General features: G+C 38.9%; 1 pseudogene; it reads right to left on the bottom strand.

Annotated features, from left to right (window-relative positions):
- Positions 1 to 12,650: 12,650 nt before the first annotated feature.
- Positions 12,651 to 16,015, bottom strand: LOC111183381 (HAUS augmin-like complex subunit 6 pseudogene; annotated as a pseudogene).
- Between the last annotated feature and the right edge of the window lie 6,721 nt (positions 16,016 to 22,736).

The following is a 22,736-nucleotide window of genomic DNA, read 5'->3' as shown; positions in this document are numbered from 1 at the left end:
TGTGTGTCAAGAGTGTATGGTGATAATAATGCCAACATGGAAGCAACCTAAGTGTCCATCAACAGATGAATGGATAAAGAAGATGTGGTACATATATACAATGGAATACTACTCAGCCATAAAAAGAGTGAAATAATGCCATTTGCAGCAACATGGATGGACCTAGAGATTATTATATTAAGTGAAGTCAGACTGAGAAAGACAAATATCCTTAACACTTATATGTGGAATCTAAAAACTGATGTAAATGAACTTATTTACAGAACAGAAGTAGACTCACAGACAAAGAAAAGAAACTTATCATTACCAAAGGGGAAAGGGGGGAAGGGATAAATTAGGATTTTGGAATTAACATATACACACTACTATATATGAAACAGATAAACAGCAAAGACCTATTGTATAGCACAGGGAGCTATGTTCAGTATTTTGTAATAGCCTATAATGGAAAAGAATCTGAAAAAGAAGATGTGTGTGTATGTGTGTATGTGTGTATAACTGAATCACTTTGCTGTACACCTGAAATTAACACAACACTGTAAATTAACTATACCTCAGTTTTAAAAAATAGTTTTAAAAAAGTGTATAATGATGACAATGCCTATATCGAGAGTATGATTGCAAAAGTTTCTATAAAAAAGAGTTTAGGAGGGGCAACCTGGTAGGAAGTGCAGGGTCGGAAGTGAGATAGGGGATTGGTCTTGAAAACTCATTAGCTTCTCAAGGTCTATTCGATGTGGCTTTGGTAGAAGTGGGAGTGGGGAGGAACTGATGAAGATCTACTAGCACTACTCATATGATTATTATGAGGATTAATAAGGAAATAAAGATTTTACACAGCAGAGTATCTGACACAGAAGAAAAATCAATGAATAACTGTTCTCATTACTGAGTCGGGTTCAGTGAAATTACTGGAATTTTATTCTTTTTGACTGTCAAAAATGGCAATTCCATATGGCTGCAATGTGATATAATTTAATACTGAAATCCCAATATGACATAATAAGTCCATGTCTACCAAGTTATTCAGATCCTTTTTAAGTAAGAAAAAGTGAGAGAGGTATTACTGACAATACAGTGATTTTTTCTTTTCATACTGATTTTTTTATTTTAATGAAAATTCAGAAGGCTTTACCTCAGGTCACACTATAGTCATTTTTCTGAATAATGGTAAAAGTGAGGAAGCAGGTGGAAGTTTTGATAGAAAACACCCAGGAAGTAGTCAGACGAGGGGTTTTGATGTCTTGTTCTATCATTATAACAGGCTGTCCGTCTTGTAGAGCATACCCTGTTTCAGTGACTTTAATTATGACCTGAAACTCTCCTGATCAGGTGTTAATGTGGCTCACAGACTCCATTTGGTGCTTAAAAAAGGCACAGAATCTCTGCCTGTTGGTAACGGATTGCTCCACACTTCCTTCCCTCAGAGGCCACCTTATAAACAAGATCTAGTCATATGGGGTGTAAAAATAATTAATGGGGGCTTCCCTGGTGGCACGGTGGTTAAGAATCTGCCTGCCAATGCAGGGGACACGGGTTCGAGCCCTGGTCCAGGAAGATCCCACATGCCGTGGAGCAACTAAGCCCATGAGCCACAACTACTGAAGCCCACATGCCACAACTACTGAAGCCCACGTGTCACAACTACTGAAGCCTGCACACCAGGAGCCCATGCTCTGCAACAATAGAAGCCACTGCAGTGAGAAGTCCGTGCACCACAACAAAGAGTAGCCCCCACTCGCCGCAACTAGAGAAAGCCAGTGCGCAGCAACGAAGACCCAACGCAGCCAAAAATAAATAAATAAATTCGTAACAAATAAATAAATGGACCTGACTGAGCTATTAATACTACGTTACTAACCAGACGAGATATCAATCTAATTTAACTTGCTAATTTCACATTCATGTTTTATCTAACAGCTAAGTGATGAATGAATCATCTTGACTTTCATATGTTTATACTTTATGTTTTTAAATTTCATGGGTGTGTATGCCTTGATTTCTTTTTTAATTTTCCTGTAAGTTCTCATAGAATACTTTGAGAACTTTCTAAATGGAAGAACATATAGGTAAGATTTCCCGAGCTATAACCACTCACTTCAAATATCTCACCCAGCAAACATAACATTTGCCACTTCCTGAGTCCAAATACTCAGGATATTACATAAGAATATAAGAACCAAGGCAGAGAAATACACGCCTAAATATTTCATCAGAATCCCAGAATCACGAAGAATCCAGGTTTGGCTAAATGCAACCATGATCATCACTCTTGGTCAATAATAAGCCATTAACTCAAGCATTGTAGCTCTCAGGTGACAGAGGAAAGCAGAGGAAAAAAGTATTATTTTAAAATTAGATTTGGTAAGGATTTTCTTGTGTATTTCATGTTTACTTTGTTGCTGTTTTTTGTTTAGTTGAAAGAGGGTGAAAGAAGAGAGAATTTTTCTATCTGAACTTTTCTCCACCTCCATCCCTGACTTGATCTCTGGGTCACCCTGGGGAACCCCTATGACACTATTTCTTTGTCTATCAGTGTGTGATGTAAGTGAAAAAAGAATGTTGAGAACTAAGAACAATGGACGTGGGACAGTGATTGCAGCTCTTAAATTTCCTTTGATTTGATTCAGCTTGACATAAGAAACAAACAAATAAATAACCAAACCAAACAAACAAAAAAACCCATGTCATTTCCAGTTCTGGTTCAGCTTCTGACATGAGACTGGGAAACTGACAGAGCAAAAACCCTGAAAGGGGTGGGAGAAGCATACTCTAGCCAAGCTAACACTGCCCAGAAAACATAAAGACAATGAAGTGAAAATCTTGGCACCTTTGGAGATTGAAAGGGAAATGCATTGAGGATGGTCTTATAGAGAACATGGGGCTTGGGTTCATCACAGCCACTAATCTAATTTGTATCTCTACAGATCTGCCAGTTCTGGGCCTTTCATATAAATGAAGCCATACAATATACTGTCTGTTTTGACTGGCTTCTTTCACAGTAGGATTCAGGATGCTGGAGAAGCAGTAGGTAAACTACAACCAGGGGGCCAAATCTGGCCACATACATTTGAGATTTTGGGGTTTTCTTTTAGCTCAACTGAGATCTAACTGACAAAACTGTAAAATATTTAAATATTTAAAGTGTGCAACATCATGATTTGATATACATATGCATTGTGAAAAGATGTCCACCATGAGTTAATTAACATGTCCATCACCGAACATATTTATACTCTTTTAAAAAAAAACACTTAAATTCGACTCTCTTATCAAATTTCAGTTATACAACACAATATTATTGACTATAGTCACCATGCTATATATTAGATTCTCAGACTTTATTCATCTTATAACTGAAAGCTTATACCCATTTACCAGTCTCTTCCTATTTTTCCCACCTCTCAGCGCCTGGAAACCACCATCTTCTCTCCGCTTCTCTGTGTTTGACTTCTTTTTGATTTTGGGGTTTTTCTTAGATTCCACATATAGGTGATACCATGCAGAATTTGTCTTTCTCTTTCCAATAGTTCATTGGTAGTATATAGAGATGCAACTGATTTTTATATAATGATTCTATAACCTGCAGCTTTACTGAAATTGTTTATTACTTCTAATACATTTTTATTGGAGTCTTCAGGGCTTCTAAATATATATAATATCATGTCATTTCTAAACAGAGATAATTTTACTTCTTCCTTTCTGATTTAGATGCATTTACTTCTTTTCCTTGCCTAATTGCTCTGGCTAGGACTTCCAGTACTATGTTGAATGAAAGTGGTGAGAATGAACATCTTTGTCTTGTTTCTGATCTTAGAGGAAAAGATTTCTCCTTTTCACTATTGAGTATGATATTAGCTATACGTTTGTTAAATATGGCCTTTATTATGTTGAGGCACATTCCTTTTATACTTAGTTTGTTTAGAGGTTTTATCACTAAAAGATGTCGACTTTTGTCAAATGCTTTTTCTGCATCTATTGAGATGATCACATGATTTTTACCCTTCATTTTGTTAATGTGGTATATCTCATATTGATCTGTGGATGCTGAACAATCCTTACGTCATATCCCTGGAATAAATCCCATTTGATCATAGTGTACTGTAACAGTCCTTTAATGTACTTTTAAATTTGTTTTGCTAATATTGTGTTGAGGACTTTCGCATCTATGTTTAGCATCTATGTCTGCTAATATTTTGTTGAGGACTTTTGCATCCGGGATACTGGCCTGTAGTATTCTTTTCTTGTGGTGTCCTTGCCTGATTTTGGTATCAGGGTAATGCTGGTCTCATAAAATGAATCTGGAAGTATTCCCTCCTCTTCTGTTTTTTTGGAAGACTTTCAGAAAAATTAGTATTAATTCTTTAAACGTTTGGTAGAATTCAGCATTAAATCCATCTTGTTCTGAAATTTTCTTTGTTGGGTAGTTTTTGATTATTGATTCAACCTCCCTAAAAGTAACTGGTTTGTTCAGGTTTTCTATTTCTTCATGCTTTGGTCTTGGTAGATTGTATGTTTCTAGGACTTTATCCATTTACTCTAGGCTATCTAATTTGTTGGTTTATAACTGTTCCTGGTAGTTTCTTATGATTCTTAATATTTCAGTGTTAGCAGTTCTAATGTCTCCTCATTCATTTCTGATTTTATTTATTTGAGTCCTTTCTCTTTTTTTCTTAGTCTAGCTAAAGGTTTGTCACTTTTGCTTACCTTTAAAAAAAAAACAGCTCTTAGTTTTATTGTCTTTTTAGTTTCTACTTCATCTTTTTCTGATCTGATCTTTAGCTATTTTTTTCTCCTGCTAAATTTGGGTTTAGTTTGTTCCTTTCTAGTTTCTTGAGGTGTAAAATTAGGTTGTTCAATTCAGGCTTGTTTTTCTTGGAAACTATGTATTCAGGCTCCTTTCAGGGAAAGAGTGGAAAATAGGCACTTTTGCCTTCTCTCTTTGCACTGAGCCCTGGGGGATAGCCACAAGGGCTGTTCAGGTCCCCATTAAGAACTACTTCTTTATATGCTATAGTCTTGTGGGTCTTGTGGATGCTGGCTCCACTGGCTTTCAGAGCAAGGGGTCCATCCCTCAGATGTCAGCCTTAAAGGTTATCAGCACTATATGTGTGGCCCAAACACTTCACTCTTCAGGGAGAAGCTGGGATTTAGCAGTTCCCTCTTGATTGTATGGTGTTGTGCTGGGGTGGGATTGTTCTCAGCCTTTCTTACCTGTCTTGATGTGGATATTTTCTTACTCTCCACATGTACAGGAGACATTCATCTCATTTCTGGATTTCCTTCAGAAGGAACTGCTTCATGGGTAGCTGTACATTCAATGCATCCATGAAAGGAGGGAAGTTCAGGAGCCTCCTGTATCACCTTCTTGGTCCTTCCCTCCACACCCATTTGTTTGCATGTTATCTATGGTTGCTTTCATTCAACAACAGCAGAATTGAATTGAATTAAGTAGTTGCAACAGAGAACATATGGCTCACAAAACTGAAAATATTTACTATCTGACCCTTTACAGAAAAAATTTGCTGATCTCTGGACTGTAGTAATTCAAAAGGAAGGGAAGAATATCACAACAAAAGCAGGAAATTATGAATAAGCATAATACATTAGCGGGCAGAAAGGACATCAATCTGCTCTAAGCAGGATACCCTGAAAGTAGTGAGTGCGGGAACGAAAGTATCAGGTTGGAAAGTCCACATTATAAGTATAAATAGTCTTGATTACCAGATCAAAGTGTTTTCACTTCTTTCTGTATGTAGAAAAACAAGCCATTTGAAGGGTCTTTCCTTAGTATTATGAGGTTGTTATTTTAATTTAGCAGTTATATAAGATAAACTAAATAGGAAATCCCCAGAAAAACTTACCTTCAGGATGCATCATACAGAAGACTGGAAATGGACCAACTCAGGTAAAAACTAGGATTCCCTGATACTCCATTCCCTTATACTCTAGTTCAAAGATTGCCTCTTCTCCATAAGAGTGAACCATTTATCGATATTTTTTTCCAAAGTGAACCACTCAGATTTTCTTACTCCAAGCATTTTTCCTCTCCTTCCTTGTTTTTTCTACTTTCCCCCCTTAACTTACTGCGTATATAGCTCTGCCAGCTTGGATCAATTCTTAAAGCCTCAGAAGAGACATCTCTTGCTGAAGCTGGATTTGCTGCTCAGCGGCAGCCTGAAAGTTAATAATGGGACCCTATCACCAAATAATAACCGTTACTTTCCTCCTAATGTCCCTGAAGCATTATTAAAATGTAGCACTATAGCCCCTTATAGGCAATTTACCTCTGTAAAAGGTCATCTGCAAGTACAGTACTTAAAAATATGCCACAAGGAGCTGTGAGATTACGTGCTAAACCATTCACCACCCAGCACAAGTCTTACATCAAATGGTCACATTTTAAATGTATCCGCTCTCTCTTACACATGGCAATGGAATGTTCTCTGGTACATGTTCATTCACAGCAGAACACATCCCATCTCCCTCAGTTTTCTAAATGTTTTGAGCATTCCTTGGGCTTAGGGATGCTAACAAATCAAACGCTTAGGCAAGTGAGCTTTACCTTGAATGAGTCTTACCACACTTTTCCGTGACCTGAAAGATACCAAGGGTCTTCATGCTTCCCATAGACTATCCATAACCCCCTACTTCAACCACATTTTAGCATTCTTTTCTCAACAGTATCTTATGCTCTAGACTTTACTCAATTTCTGCTTCTCCCAAAAGACTGACACATCGAGGAAGTTCCAGTTTACACTCTCCGTTGGTCAGCTTTAACAAAATATTATAGACTAGATGGTTTAAGAGCAGAAATTGATTTCTCACAGCTCTGGAGGCTGGGAAGTCCAAGGTCAAGGACACAATCAAGCAAAAAATATAAAGGAACTAACACAGGGAGAAGAAAGTTGTTGAGATAAGAAGATTAAAATGATTTTTTTAAACACCAGTGGACTAATAATAGAAAATATTCCATCCATGAAGCAAGAACAGGATATTCTAAGAAAGAAAATTCAGAGAACAAATTAAAACAACTCATAAATTAAAAGCACGCTATGAATCAAGAGTTTCAGAAAAAAGATAAAATATATGCTTGAAGAAATCTCCAGGAAGTAGAGCATAAACAAAAGAGATAAAAATGAGAAAGTAAAGATAAGAAAGCTGAAGGTCCAACCCAGAAAAACAAATTGAAATTAAAAGAGTTCTTGGAAGAGAAAAGAGAGGAAAAGGACAGGAAGAATCATGAATAAACTAGTTTAAGAAAACTTCTAAAAAACTGAAGGATAGTTTCCAGGTTGAAAAGTCCTACAAGAATCCAGCAAAATGCCTAATAATACAGAAGGCATAATACTGTAAAAATGCACCTCACTGGTGTGTTGGAGCACCAGTTGATGGTGTATTAAATTAAGAATATTCAGATTACGACCTGCTGAATGGGGAGGCACAACGCACCCACCCACCCATGGGCCAGCAGGTAGCTCCCCCTCAGCATCCCAGCTCCCACCTCGGAAAAGTGAAAACTCAGGGGTTGTTTTGATTAAAGACCCAGAACATTCACACAAAGGACATAAAGTCAAAGATTTATTACTTACAGATCCCACAAAGAGGAGAGGGGGGATGCAATGAGCTGGGGAAAGGGCAATCCTCCATCCCGGGTCACAAGCAAGTAGGAGATGGCAGGGTACCAAGCCCCTATTATTTATATGGTGGTTGGGACAGAGGTCACTAATTTTTCATCGGCTCAACTGTAAGTGGTTATTTTAAAAGATGCCCTGGGAAAAGCAATGGCAGAGCTTGTGATAGGAATCCTAAGCTCAGGTCCTTCCTAAATGTCTAGACTCTGGGCATGAGCAGGATAGCCATACATACATGTAAAACACCTAGGCAGCAACTCAAAAGAGCTGTTTTCTCATTACCATTTGGAGATAGTAGAAGATATTTAACTACCCCAGTTAGAAGAAAAAGAGTCTTCAGATTTCTGAAAAGCAACACTGAAACCTGTATCAATGCCTTCACAGTTCTGAAGAAAAACAATTTCCAACATAGAATTCAATACCCAGGCGGACTACCAATCAAGAATAAGAATACCCTGAAAATATTTTCAAATCAATCAGTTCTCAAGCTATTAACCTCCCACAAATTTCTTTCATAGAAAGCTATGAGGAGATTTTTTTTCCCCCAAAATGAAGAAGTAAACTAGGACAGAATACCTTATGGGACATAAGAAACAAGAGATAACAATACAAGAGAGAAGCAGAGAACCACCAGGATGATGGTGAAGAGGGTTCCCAGTATAACTACTATGCACCAAATGCAGAGTGTAATGAGTCCAGATTGAAGCAAGTTCCAAAAGTTGTGGCCAGGAACAGTGCAGCCCCATATTTACAGCCAGCTTTTCCTCCAGAGTGAAGTGTTAAGCATACTAAAATTAAGAGAACAATCACTTTTATTGGTGGCATCCATCACGGTGACAGTGTATGGCTAAGACTAAATGACAAGACAATAAAGAAATATGTTCCTATCAGAATGCTTACATCAAAGCCTGTTTTCTCTGTTTTAATCAATGTCCTGCCAAGAGCTATCTCCATCCTATAAACTACAATGCAGAATAAAGCACAAATCTGCTTAAACAAAAGGAATTCTCCTATGTACACAGTAGCTTATATATACATGGAATATTTCTGAAGGATTCTTTTTTTTTTTTGATACTGAATGTTTATTCAAGACTAGTATGCAGAACATTTACAAACAGTCCCATGGAGGACTCACAAATATCTTAAATTCAGGATGTGGATTTAACATTCACAGTGCATAAGGCGAAAGGTATATCAACTATGTATCTGCAACTTCATGTGAAAGAGAATTTTACTTTAGCAAATACTTCCTTTACATAGAGGAAAATGTCCTTAAACATATCTACTTTAATTTTAGTATACTCAGAGTAGGGAAAAAACAGTGTTTCCTTTTATACAGGTCTCAAGAATTAAATAAAATTGACTCCATAGATCATGGTTAAGAAACACATGGTAAAGAATGGTTTCAAAATACTTATATTTTTGTTTTCAATTAAACTCCCCCAAATTGATTTTCTTTAACAACAAAGAGTCTTTATTCCACTTGATAACATTTTTCATGTTAAGCGATATTATATGCTTGTCCTCTTTAAACATTTAAAACAATTAGGACATAGAGGCATTATCTAAAGTTTCAAACTGATAGAGAAGTCAGTTTACACATCTTCGTCTTATGAATAGTGAATAAAACAAGGTACATTCTGCTGTGAATGTAATGAGAAAAAGTACTCTTAGCAATAAAGTAGCCCTCCCTCTTTACCATTACTTTAATTCCATCACACAGAAGGCAAAGAAAACAATTCCAATACTTCAATATCTGCTAAGGATGATCTATGGCCCTTGGAGTATATGTATGCGTGGACACACCCCACATGCACATCTATGTAAGTATGTCTGTCTGTATGTATTTAATCAATACAACTGGAGGAATTACATCCAACCATGAAAAAATACAATAAAAGCAATAAATGAAAAATACTAAGTGAATAAAAGTTAACATAAGCCATAGGAGATTTCAGAGAAGGGACAGGCCCGTGGATAAGAGATTAAGACTTCAAGGTGAAAGTGACATTTGTTCTGAACCCTAAAGGACAACTATAACTGTGAAAAGCTGGGAGATGAAGGTAGGATATTCCAGCTTCAGAACTGTGAATTAAGATTTTTAAAGATGCATGCTCACCAAAGCATTTCCGGAAGAAAAAAATGGAAGAGCATAAGCGGAAGGGGGAAAAGAGGAATCTATGGAGGAGACCTTATATGCCTTAACTTTGAACTCTATTCTGGAATTACCAATGAACCATTAATGGAATTTTAAACCAAGAAGTGATATGATCAAAGCAGTCCCTTAAGGTCAAAAGGCAGGTATGCAGGCAATACTGGATAAGGAAGAGGCTGAAGGTAGTAAGTCATAATCAGAATGGTTTAGGAGAAAGTGACAGATTTAATATACTTTTGTTTATACTACTGGCATACAAAGGACAGGGAGGAATGCCAAAAACTCTCAGCCTATCACAGGTATGACTCACTTAACAACAATGTGGTTTTTGTAAATCCATTAATACCCAGAGATATTTTGATCTTTTGATTCTCAGTAATTCAGGGCCCACACTTATTGGTGAACTTCAGCTTCCTTACCAGAGGGCTAAGATCTCTAAAGCAGTATGTATGTAATAGTGTACCTAGCTTCTTTAAGATACCCCAGGGCTAAATGTGAATCTGTATCCCCTAGCAGTGGCTCTCAAGCTTTTTACTGAGCCTAAGAATTACCAGGGAAGCTATGTAAAATGCAGATTTCTAATCCTCATTTTAGACCTACAGAATATATGTTTTTTTAAGAGGTATCCCAGGTAATTCCTCAAGTCCACCTTAGACAAGTCATTTAAGCTCCCTAGCTTTGCTACCATTATCTGTAAAATAGGTACAATATCACTGTCTTACAGAGGTATGAGAATTAAATGATATAATATGTATTATTAAGTATCCAGGAATAGCCCTGGCACTTTGTAGATGCTAATATGATAGCTCTACCTTCTCCTTTACATGTTAATTTTGGATTTACTGATACTGGGTTTCTTAAGACCAGAGGATAGTTTCCCAGTAGACTTACAGAGTCCCTATTTGTTCTATTAACTAATAAAAGAATATGGCACCTTAGGAGAAGCTTTTCTCTTCCTCTTTCTTTTCTGCTGCAAATAAGGTAGTTATATGTGCTTTTCTTCTGTCTTTTCTTACAAAAAAAGACTGGCCTTCAAACTTGGATCAAACAAGCAACACAGAGAAAGTAAGCCAAAATGAGTGAAGAAAGAACTGTTAGGCCCATCCACTTCCAGAACTCCTCCCTTCAACTTTTCTCCTCTTCTTGCCAGTTTCCTGGCAAATTGAACAAGGTTGTGATGGTTAAGAGTTGGGGCTAGACACAGGGGTGCTGTAGGTGCTATCACCCTTCCAGCATGTGCTTAACCTCCTGGTTTGCAGAGGGCAATGGCATGTATTCACTTGGATGCTAAAGACAAGCCCTTTTCTTGGCCAGGGGGTCTGACTACATGAGGCAGGACACTGTACAAGAGGCCTCACATCTGACTCTCATTTAGAGTCCAGAAGGCCCACTCCTTCAGCCATATCCTACACCCTGGCCTTTTAGTTACTTCTAGGAGGTCTTGTTGGTATATTAAGAAAGGAAAATAGGGTCAAATCCTAGCTTCACCACTGACTTAGCTGTGTAACACTGAACAAGTTATTTAAGCCCAAATTCAATTTTCTCAAGTTAATTTGAAGCTGTTCTGTAGGCAGTGGGGAACTGATGGTTTTTGAGGAGGAAAGTAACAAACAAAATTAGCTCCCTTAACCTGCTGTATAGCACAGGGAGCTCAGCTCAGAGCTCCATGATGGCCCAGTTGGGTGGGATGGCGGGGGGGTGGGGGGGAGGAGGGAGAGAGGTCCAAGAGGGAGGGGATGTGTGTATGCGCATGGCTGATTCACTTCACCGTGCAGCAGAAACCAACACAACATTGCAAAGCAACTATACTCCAATAAAAAATTTAACCAAAAAAAATAGCTCTCTTCTCCCAAAACAGTGTCCCTCCAAAAAAAACTAAACACAGACTAATTTTTTAATTTACATTTTTTCTGTTAAAATAAAAAACTAGAGTTAAATTCTCAAAGTCTAAATTAGACTAAATATAAAACTGCTATACAACGCACTGAAAGGATTTATAGTTAGCATCCCTCAAAAGTATCTAGTCATCTTCCACCTTTTTCCTTTTTCCTAAATTCATTCTGCTCCAGTCTTCACTATCATCACATGCACTTTATTCCATCAAACATCATTTTTCAGGAACAACCTACCTGAATAATCATTAAGCCTCTTTAGAGCTTTCCCAAACTTAAACTTTGTCGTTTTGATTATATACCCCAAAGCATTACTTTCCTCACTTTTTTTGCTTAGTACCAGAATGTTCTAAAAAGAAACAATGAAAGTTGTTTATTTCCCTAAAAAGAAAGATCAGTATATCCAATGGCTATTAAGTTAACCACTTAATAAAACACATCAAAAACTACTCATCCTTATGTTAATTAACTGAAACTAGAACATAATGAATTAGTTAACCTAATACTTTGCCATTTATTTCATGCTTACAAGATTACGCACAACCTAAGTGTCCATCACCGGATGAATGGATAAAGAAGATGCGGCACATATATACAATGGAATATTACTCAGCCATAAAAAGAAACGAAATTGAGCTATTTGTAATGAGGTGGATAGACCTAGAGTCTGTCATACAGAGTGAAGTAAGTCAGAAAGAGAAAGACAAATACCGTATGCTAACACATATATATGGAATTTAAGAAAAACAAATGTCATGAAGAACCTAGGGGTAAGACAGGAATAAAGACACAGATCTACTAGAGAATGGACTTGAGGATATGGGGAGGGGGAAGGGTAAGCTGTGACAAAGCGAGAGAGTGGCACGGACATATATACACTACCAAACGTAAAACAGATAGCTAGTGGGAAGCAGCCGCATAGCACAGGGAGATCAGCTCAGTGCTCTGTGACCACCTATAAGGGAGGGATAGGGAGGGTGGGAGGGAGGGAGACGCAAGAGGGAAGAGATATGGGAACATATGTATATGTATAACTGATTCACTTTGTTATAAAGCAGAAACTAACAACAACAACAAAAAAAAAATCAAAATGGCTTCTCGTAACTTGTTTGCTTTCGAAATACTTCACATTTCAACCCCATATCCATACAAAGAGAGAAAATCCAAACATACTCTCCTTACCTAAAATCAGCAGAGAAGGCTAAAAAGCATTATTTAGGACTTTTTTAGACCTTGAAAAACAGTTACACTCCCAATGTGTATCTAAATTACAAATCAGTTTTTATCCTGTGACACTGCTTCAACTTAAGTTCATCATAGTTAAATTGACTGGGCTACTGCTTCATCTTTCAAGTCAGATGGAGATTCTTTTGCATCAAGGCTCTTATTCAAGATTTCTTCTTCAGCAAAATTGACTGTTAAATTAGGTAGAAGTTCTCCAAGACTACATGGTATTGTGGTTCTCAATCTTTGTTCCACTGGAGAAAACCTAATTAGTGGTGAAAGAGACCGTTTTCTTTCACCAAGGGACATGCGTGAAGATGGTTTTGTATAGTCAGCGTGCAAATCATGAGTGCCCAAACAGTTAAGCATATCATCAGTTTGCATGTATTGGGAAGTAAGGCTCAGTTCAGGTTTGTCTTTCAAGTGTTTCAGGATTAGAGAGGCAAATTTCTTCCCTTTGCTTGGACAGACATTTCTTCAGAGCTTCATATCCACTGCAAGTAGCCTGTGAATTAAAGTCTGATTCTGGAGTAGTTTGTCTTCCTTCCACAACACCTTCTGGGAAAATGCCACTGTGCATAGGACTATTTGCTTCCAGTTTAAAATTGGCCTCTGTACTACTGGAGCTATTAAGACTTAAGTGACCAACTTCTTCTGGAAGAATTTCATGTAATATGCCAAAATCACTATCTTTAAAACTAGAACTAATTCCACTTGATACCTGAAAAGAGTTCCATAACATACTTTTATGCATGGAAAGATCTCTGTAAAAAGCTTTCGAGTGGTCTGATATTTTAATATACTATTCTTCACTGCTACCTATCACATCTCTCCTACTGCCTACAGCAGGGGAGAATGTCTCTATTTGGCTAGTTTCTAAAAGCTTGTTCTGTAAAGCTGTACATTCCAAATCTTGCTTACAAATTATGTCCTTATTTAACAAATCTGACAGATTTTGTGTTGTTGGTTCACCTATGTAACTGGTCACCACAGGTTTCTGAAGCACACACTTAAGGCAATCTGAAACAACTTTCTCTTCAGGCAAATGAGAATGGCTAGAATCGGACACAGTGGTTACTGAGAAAAAACTGGCCCTGTTAAACTCTTTTTGATTATGCACCACAGGTAAGGATTCTGGCAACACTTCTCTATGTTCAGTATCCATCTGAATTGGTTCTGTACTTCTGTTTTCTTCTATTTTAACAGCTTTTCTCCATAAGCTCCTAATATCACTTATCAAGTTTTCTGGAGTTCAGGGAACTTGATTCCTTGTTAAGAACAGGTTAGAAACTAGAGAGTCAATTAGTTCCTCTAACATTACTTCTTTTCCTTTAGAAGGTTGTGGTGAATCAGATAAAACTGCCCTTGCAACCTCTTCTACCAGATGACCTTGCTATTTTTGGAATGGATCACTTTTTTAGCTGGCAGAGACCCTCCAAATGCACTACTCTTTGCAATATTTGATGATGAAGAGTCTCCCACTTCAAATTCTGGTGTTTTCTTAGAAACTGTTTCATTTTTCTCTCTAGAAGATGTCAGCTTCCTGTCCTTTTCAAGTAGTGTAACACTGTTTCTATCTGATGGTGAAATGAGCTGTAACAGGAAAGAAGCAGGGCTCTTGGCTAGATCACATTTAGTTTCCAGTATATCACTTGCCCTTCTTGCAACCATTTTCCTGGATATGTTGCTTAGGTGTATCTGGAAGTGAAGCAGGGTATTGCAGAAGAATACTCTTTGTGTATGCTTCTTCTGAGGCAGGATCAAACGAAAGGGGAGACATAGGTGGTAAAAGATCCACAGCTGGAGTCCAACCTTTAATTAGACTGAAAGGAGACAGGCCGAGAAATTCTTTCCAAATTTTATGCCATTCTTCTTGTTTTTCAACAATACAATGTCTTATAGTTGTGAGATCTTCTTTTATTTTATACCTCATATGTTTCAGATCTGACAGTCTTTCTCTCTGAAATTTGGTCTCTTTTTCAAGGAAGTGAAGGTCTATTGTCAGTCTTGCTTGGTCAGCCTGACAATGTTCACATTTCATTACTTTCAAGGCTTCATTTAATAACTGAATAACTGTTAAGAGATTCAATTTTCCAGCCTCATAAACATTTCTTATGTGCAACTGACACATTTGTTTCTCAATTTTGTCAGGTAAGAGCCTTGGAATATTGATAGCAACATTAGTTCCATCTAAAGTATATTGGTTAACAAGACTAAGGAATGAACTAACAACTTCTCTCTCTTTTTCCAAAAACATGAATGTTTCATTCACTGAAGCCCACAAAGACCGAACCTTTTGAATTTTCTCTTGTATATTACTTTGGTCATCATAGGGTTCCATTTTTTTAATTTGGTTTTGCTGTCCTATACATTCTGATCTCAAATTTCGTGCTTGTTTAACTGACAATTGTGCATTTTCCTGGCATTTTGAGGTAACACAATCTTCTCTCTGCAAAATTTGTAAAAATCTGTTACGTGCTACATGGCATCTGGCAATGCACTTGTGCAAATCTTGTGGCTTTACATTAAATGTCTCTGTAAAATGTACAGAATTTTTAGAATGGGTTTTTATATTTTTTATTGCAACAGATTTTGCAAAGTGATACATCAAATGAATAAACTTAGGACCACCAGGAGAAAGAAACAGTGAACCCACAACTGGAGAAAAGCTACTTCCACACTCAGCAGAAATCTTTTTTAACCATTCACAGCAATGTTTTCGGAATTCAGTATCACTTTTTTGGTCAAATGGAGGCCAACAAAGTTTGAACACTTCTTTACTAAGAGACTGGTCAAGCGTTTGAAACAAAAAATAAGAAACTATTTGAAAGGCCTCACAGTTCAACTTGTCAAACATGTTCACTCCGAGGTGCGTGTGCGACACCATCTTTCCACAGGCTACGGTCACCGAGCCCAGCTCGAAGCCGAGTGCCTGCAGATACATCCAGAGATGCTCCTTCTCCAAAGTGGTGACCCAGGCCGAACTCATCTTCGTGGTAGGCAGGGCCCGGCAAAGGAAGAAAGTGCAGGGTCCAGCGACCAAAAGGGCCCCTCAGGCTTTTTCCCTACGGGCAGCCTGACGTGACTGCGACCCCTCCATTGCCACTGCCTGATCCTCTCTCGCCTGGAACCATTTCGCCTCAAATGGCCTCAAATGCCTCAAGTGGCCTGAGACTCTAAAGTCTCAGGGAAATAGAGCCTCTAAGGGTAGTACGGAACAGCAGCCAAAGGGAAGTCCTGAAGGATCCTTTATAAGCTGGTAGCAGTATTAGCCCCCAGGAAAAGGAACTGGAGGGCTAGAGGGGAAAAGCTGATTAAAGACTTACTTTTTACAATTTACCCTTTTGATCTTTTTAAAGATTATAATATGTTCCTGTATTATACAATGACTAAATGATTAAAATAAAGTATATTTCCTACTAATTATTATAAATACATACACTTTTGATTCAGTGATTTTATTTGTGGGAATTTACCCAACAAAGAAACCTAAATATGTACAAGATGACATGGGTAGGTGATTGTTCATTAAAACATTGCTTGTAATACCAAAACCTGGCAACAATACCCATAACCATTAATAGGGCAACAGTGAAATAAATGAAAATATTATATGAATATAAGTAATCTCGATAAATATCAATGAATTAAATGAATTTAACCCTAATTTCCAACAAACATATGACCAGAAGCTCAATGACAGTATAATTGGGGAAATATAAAGCAAAATATCAATGAAAGAGACTTCAATATCCATTAGATTAACAAAGTATGACAATATCATGTGTTGGTTATGATGTAGGGAAACCGAAACTCTCAAGCAGTGATTTGCCAATCTTTTGTCAGAACCTAAATATCCCCACGTTTTCAACCCATGGGGTCTACTAGTCTTCAACATGGGCTGTCCAAAAGGCCCACTCATCCTCCCCTATACCCCCCCAAAAACATCTAACGTTCACTCTTTCAAGAAACCTCCCTGTGCTTCCCTGGTGGCGCAGTGGTTGAGAGTCCACCTGCCGATGCAGGGGACACGGGTTCGTGCCCCGGTCCGGGAAGATCCCACATGCCGCGGAGCAGCTAGTCCCGTGAGCCATGGCCACTGAGCCTGCGCTCCGCAACGGGAGAGGCCACGGCAGGGAGAGGCCCGCGTACCGCAAAAAAAAAAAAAAGAAAACTCCCTGGTGGGTACAAGGTGCCTTCCTCACTGTTTGCAGCCGACGTCCACATTTACAGCCCAGAATCCTGATCCCTGTTGCCCTGTCTGCTTTCTTGATCCTCTGGTGTGGGATCTTTTAGTTTCTCTCATCTTTTTCATTAGTGGAATCTACAGCATTATATCCACCAAAGTTTTTATCTGTCCACCTTCAAACACTTGTTGTCCTATGCCTTTGATTCTGCACTTCATGCTTATTGCTTACTGTTATCATTGCTATAGCAGCATGATAGTAGAGTGGGCAGACAACATGTTTTTTTGGGAGATGGAGTGAGAAAGAGAAAAAAAGCAAAGAGCTAACATTTATTGAGCATTAACTAAATGCCCACAACTCTATAAAATTTATTTTTTATTATTAAAAAAAATCTTTGAAAGGAAGGCAATATTATTTTCCCCATTTTACTCATGAGGAAGCCGGTCTCGTTTTTGCTTTTTCTTAAAATTGTGTGTGTGTGTTTGTTTTTTACTTGTGTGTGTGGAGACCAAGGAGGGTTCTGAGCAAAGACAACACTTCTCAGCATTACCAGTGAAGCACTTTTGCGGTTAGATATGATCTCCGTAACCTGACCCCCATCCCTACCCCTCTCACCTCCATGACCTTTCCTCTTACTGCCCTTCCCATCCTAGAGTCATCCAGCAGTCCTGGCCATCTTGGTTTCCTCACACACTCCAGACATGCAGACATTCTCAGGACCTTTGCCCTTGCTGCTTCCTCTGCTTGGAATACCTTTCCCCCCAGTGACTCACTCCCTCACCTCTTGCAGGTCTTTGCTCAAACCTCTCCTCAATAATAACTACTGAACTTAAAACTGTAACTCCCTGTCACAGTCCTCCCTACCGCTCTTGCCTTTTTGTTTTTCTTCATTGCACTTCACTTACCAACATCTGATCAGCTAAATATTTTATTTATTTGTGCACTCTCTGTCTTCCCCACCAGAACGTAAATTCCATAGGACAGGCAGGGACTTTTATCTGATTGGTCACTTCCTATGTCTAGACCATTTCCTGGCACATAGCAAATGTTCAATTAACATCTACCAAATGAAATGAAATAAATGAATAAAGTTTAGGAAATTTTGAGTTAGGCAAAGTTATTCCGATTTCTTAGCTGCAGGAGAAAGTGCCTCTAGTATTCTCATGAGCATTTTCAAGCACCAAGAATAGAATGCATGCATAATTTCCCAAACTTATGTGGACATATAGACCTCTTTTCATGGAGCAGGTCGTAGGGACTTGTGCTTAAATGGAGATAGGTTTGTAAGAGCAGGTTTTGATGAGAAGGGGAAGGGGGAGGACACTAGAATGCAATGTGTCTGAAGTGAAGTGGGAGAAAGCAATTCATTCATTCACTTGTTTGTTCAGAAAATATCTATCAAGTGCACCTGATGGGGCTTGAGCCCTTCCAGGCTAAGGGGACAAGGCAGAGATCAAAAGCCGCTGGGGTCCCAGCTTTCACAGAGCTCATGTTCTCTTCTGACCTCTCTGACTTTGCTGACTGCTTTTAATCCTATAAAACACAGGGGAAAATGTTCCAAGCCTATGTTACTCTCCTTCTAAGACTTTTCTTTCTGAAACAAATACAAATGCCATATGATATCACTTAAACGTGGAATCTAAAATATGACACAAATGAACCTATCTGCGAAACAGAAACAGAATCACGGACATAGAGAACAGACTTGTGCTTGCCAAGGGGGAGGGGGTTGGGGGGAGGGATGGACTGGGAGGTTGGGGTTAGCAGATATAAGCTTTTATATACAGAATGCATAGACAACAAGGTCCTACTGTGTAGCACAGAGAACCATATTCAGTATCCTGTGATAAACCACAATGCAAAAGAATATTAAAAAAGAATGTATATATATGTATAACAGAATCACTTTGCTGTACAGCAGATACTAACACAACATTGTAGATCAACTATGCTCAATAAAAAAAGTTTAAAAAGACTTTTCTTTCTGATTAGAATATATAGAAGTATAATTAATCCCTGGGTGAAGATGCCACACGCATATTTGTGAAGCAACACAAGCTATGGATTTCCTAGCTCCTCTGATTTTATCCCTTCAGGGTCTGCACCATAATCAATAGCCCACCATCTAGAAGGTATGACTGAGGAATCCCAGAGAACCACCATCAACAGAATTGTACTCTTTCATCCTATCTTCCTTCGCAGCAAGGGAGATGATCATAAAGCAGAAGAAAAGGGGCTGGCTAGAATACTAATTGGCAAGAGATTGCTTTATCATCTCCAGTAGCCAATAAATATAAATAAAGAAAGAATTTTATCCTTAAGGTCTTGTCTTCCTGATAGAACAGGGCAACAGCTTATTGTTCAGTGAGTTATTGTACCTAAAATTTCACTCTGAAAATTACTTGTCATGGCAACAGGCAAGCGTCATCCCTGAAGCCAGCTGCCTGAAGCAGATAGATTGTTTCAATTATCTAATTTGCACAGTGAATGAACCCTGCTTATAGGAAATCCATAGGTGGTTGGCAGTGGCAAATGGCAGCTGTGACATGTTGGGAGGCGGTAGATTTATATTCTTTCTCAAAATACAGAGCAGGATTGTAATTTTCTGTAAACATTCACAGAAGTAAAAGGAGGAAGAGCAGGAAGAAGGGAAGAACTCATTATAACTTCCCCTTTTGTCTTGGCTCCTGGGATGTACCTTTTCTTTCCAAATTGCCCTTTCTCTGTGTGTGTGTCTAGTTCAGACAATGCTACATGTAGGCATGGACGCTTTTGCGGTCTATTATCTAACTGGCCCGCCCTCTTCCCACTGTGCCTTTTACAGTGCTTTGGAGGTGTTAGATATATGGCCAGAAAATGTCCCTAAGAACTCCTTGGCTTCAAGGGAAAGTGCTGTTAAACAAAGGAAATTTCCCACCCAGATAGTTGTCCTGGGTTTTGATTAAACCAGGAAGGAGGTTGCCTTGTGATGAGTGCATTCTCACCCTCCGACTCAGCCCTCAGGAGTGTGTTACTCACTAATATGGTCCTTCTTTGCTCCTTCCCACCCTTCCTATCCTAAACAGGGCTGATATAGCTCTACATTTACCTCCCTTTCTCATTTCCCCTATTCTCACCAACCTCTACATATTCTGTTTGTGGCTTTTTTAGGGAAGACAGTTTAAACCAAGATGACTACCAAGAAACTTGGCTTTCCCAAAGCAATGAATCTTCACGGTGGAATTTTAGGCACCAAGAGAATTTTTATGTTGCACTGATATTGGATTTTTTTAATTTCTTTGTTTCTTTTTGTAGCCAGTGAGGGTAAGGCACAAAGCCTTCAGTCACACTGTGTGCAGTCAACCTTTCCAATCAAACCCGGTTCTTAGGAGGACTCTCAGACCTGAAGAAACCTGCCACCCATTCATCCTATACTTTCACTTAGATTCTCAATACTTTCAGAGATTGATTACATTTTAAAACTTCCCATTCCCTGCACTGATTTCTCCCTCCGAATAATCACATTTCCTTTTTCCATGGAAATTTTTTTTTTGGCTGCCTTGGGTCTTCGTTGCTGCATGAGGGCTTCCTCTAGCTGTGGCGAGCCGGGGCTACTCTTCGTTGCAGTGCACGGGCTTCTCGTTGCAGTGGCTTCTCTTGTTGCAGAGCACAGGCTCTGGGCACGCAGGCTTCAGTAGTTGCAGCACACGAGCTCAGTAGCTGCGGCAGGCGGGCCCTAGAGCGCAGGCTCAGTAGTTGCAGCACGTGGGCTTAGTTGCTCCACAGCATGTGGGATCTTCTCAGACCAGGGATTGAACCCGTGTCCCTTGCATTGGCAGGTGGATTCCTAACCACTGCACCACCAGGGAAGTCCCTCCACGCAAATTTTTTAAAAAAGAAGAATTTAGTTTCATTGTAATATTTTTGGGGGTGGTGCTGACATTGACTGAGTTGGTTTGTTTTCAAAGGAATGCTTGCTAAATCCCCAAAATGAACAGGGACTTGGGCATTCAGTTACGCATCAGTTCAATATACTTGCTGGGCAAAGCTCAGTTTACAAGGCTAAATTCAGAAATTATTTTCTTTTTAATTCACTGGAAGAACACATAGGAAAAAGGTTTTCCAAAGTCCATAGGCTGGTGTACACTATACGCATCTCCAGAAAATCCAGAGCCATATTTTCACCCTAAAGGCTCTGGTGACAGATAAGAGAAGCTGTAATCATCAGTGTTTTAAGTTCTGGCCTTGTGAGAATTTCTGATCTGTCTCCTCTTTTCAATCTTTGTTCAAGGAACATCTGTCTTCAGTTCAATAGTTTAAACTCTAATGACCAAATCAGTAAATGTTTATTTTGTAAATTGGCAAAGGGAAAGACAGAAGCAGCCTCAACCTTTCAGTAGTATTTTGTTTATTGTGACAGAAAATGCCATCAGATAAATTAGAGCCAGGAAGCTTTCTTCTAACAGGCACATAACATTTATTAATGAGAGGTTGAGGATTGTTTTGTTTAAAAAAATGAAAAGGGTATTGAAGTAGCATACTTGAATGTTCTGTATCATTGCCCTTTACCTCATGATGAGTTAAGATAATGATGAATCTTTGCAACAAAATCGGTATATTTGGTGTCGGTATTAAACATACTGCGGTATTTGCAAGATACTTCAGGAATAAATGGAGTTAGGCTCTTGTAGAGGGTCAGAATCAAGTGAAAAGTGTGGAGAGTCAAGGGTAAGACAATTTAAATTTTCACAAAATTTGGAATGAGAACTCTATGAAAAAAGGATTTCTTTGACTCCTCGCAGGAGCAGGTGTAAGAGGGATGTTAGATGCACGCATAATTGGCATACGCATCACACTTCTATCTATACTTTTATTCCCAAAGTGTATCAGTTACATTCTTAAGTTTTATGACTAGGGAATCCCAAAAGCCTGACTCCCTATAAATTGCACCAACCATTATATTTTCAATGCAGATTAATTTATAAATATTTCTACTTGGACTTCCTCTTCATATAAGCCCAGACAAGAAGTTCAGTGAGGCCTGGGCTGACTTTCATGGTGCTATACAGGTACTAGTCTTCCTCAGAGGGGTCTATCAAGATGCTACAGCTTGGGCTTCCCTGGTGACACAGTGGTTGAGAATCCACCTGTCAATGCAGGGTACACGGGTTAGAGCCCTGGTCTGGGAAGATCTCACATGCCGTGGAGCAACTAGGCCCGTGTGCCACAACTGCTGAGCCTGCGCTCTAGAGCCCACGAGCCACAACTACTGAGCCTGCACTCTAGAGCCCACGAGCCACAACTACTGAGCCCACATGCCCTAGAACCCGTGCACCACCACACGAGAGGCCACCGCAATGAGAGAAGCCCCAGCACCACAACGAAGAGAAGCTCCCGCTCGCCGCAACTAAAGACCACGTGCAGCAGCAAAGACCAAACGCAGCCAAAAATAAATAAATAAATAAATAAATTTTTTAAAAGAAAAAAAGATGCTACAGCTTTAAAATATATAAGGATTTTGAAGGGTTCCATTTAAACAGGCTTTGAGCAAGGGCTCAAAACACTGCCAGAAGCGTTGGAACAACCAGGAATCAGATTCTGAGCAAGGGGTATGAGGTCACGTTCCAAGGATTTGGCTTGGATCTGCAGTTGGAGAAAGTGTTAA

Source organism: Delphinapterus leucas, chromosome 8, assembly GCF_059928025.1.
Source record: "Delphinapterus leucas isolate spDelLeu-1000000601 "Yukka" chromosome 8, BTC_Dleu_Yukka2, whole genome shotgun sequence".
Classification (NCBI taxonomy): Eukaryota; Metazoa; Chordata; class Mammalia; order Artiodactyla; family Monodontidae; genus Delphinapterus; species Delphinapterus leucas.
Note: the sequence above shows the minus strand (reverse complement) of the source record. Positions and strands in the feature narration are given on the sequence as shown.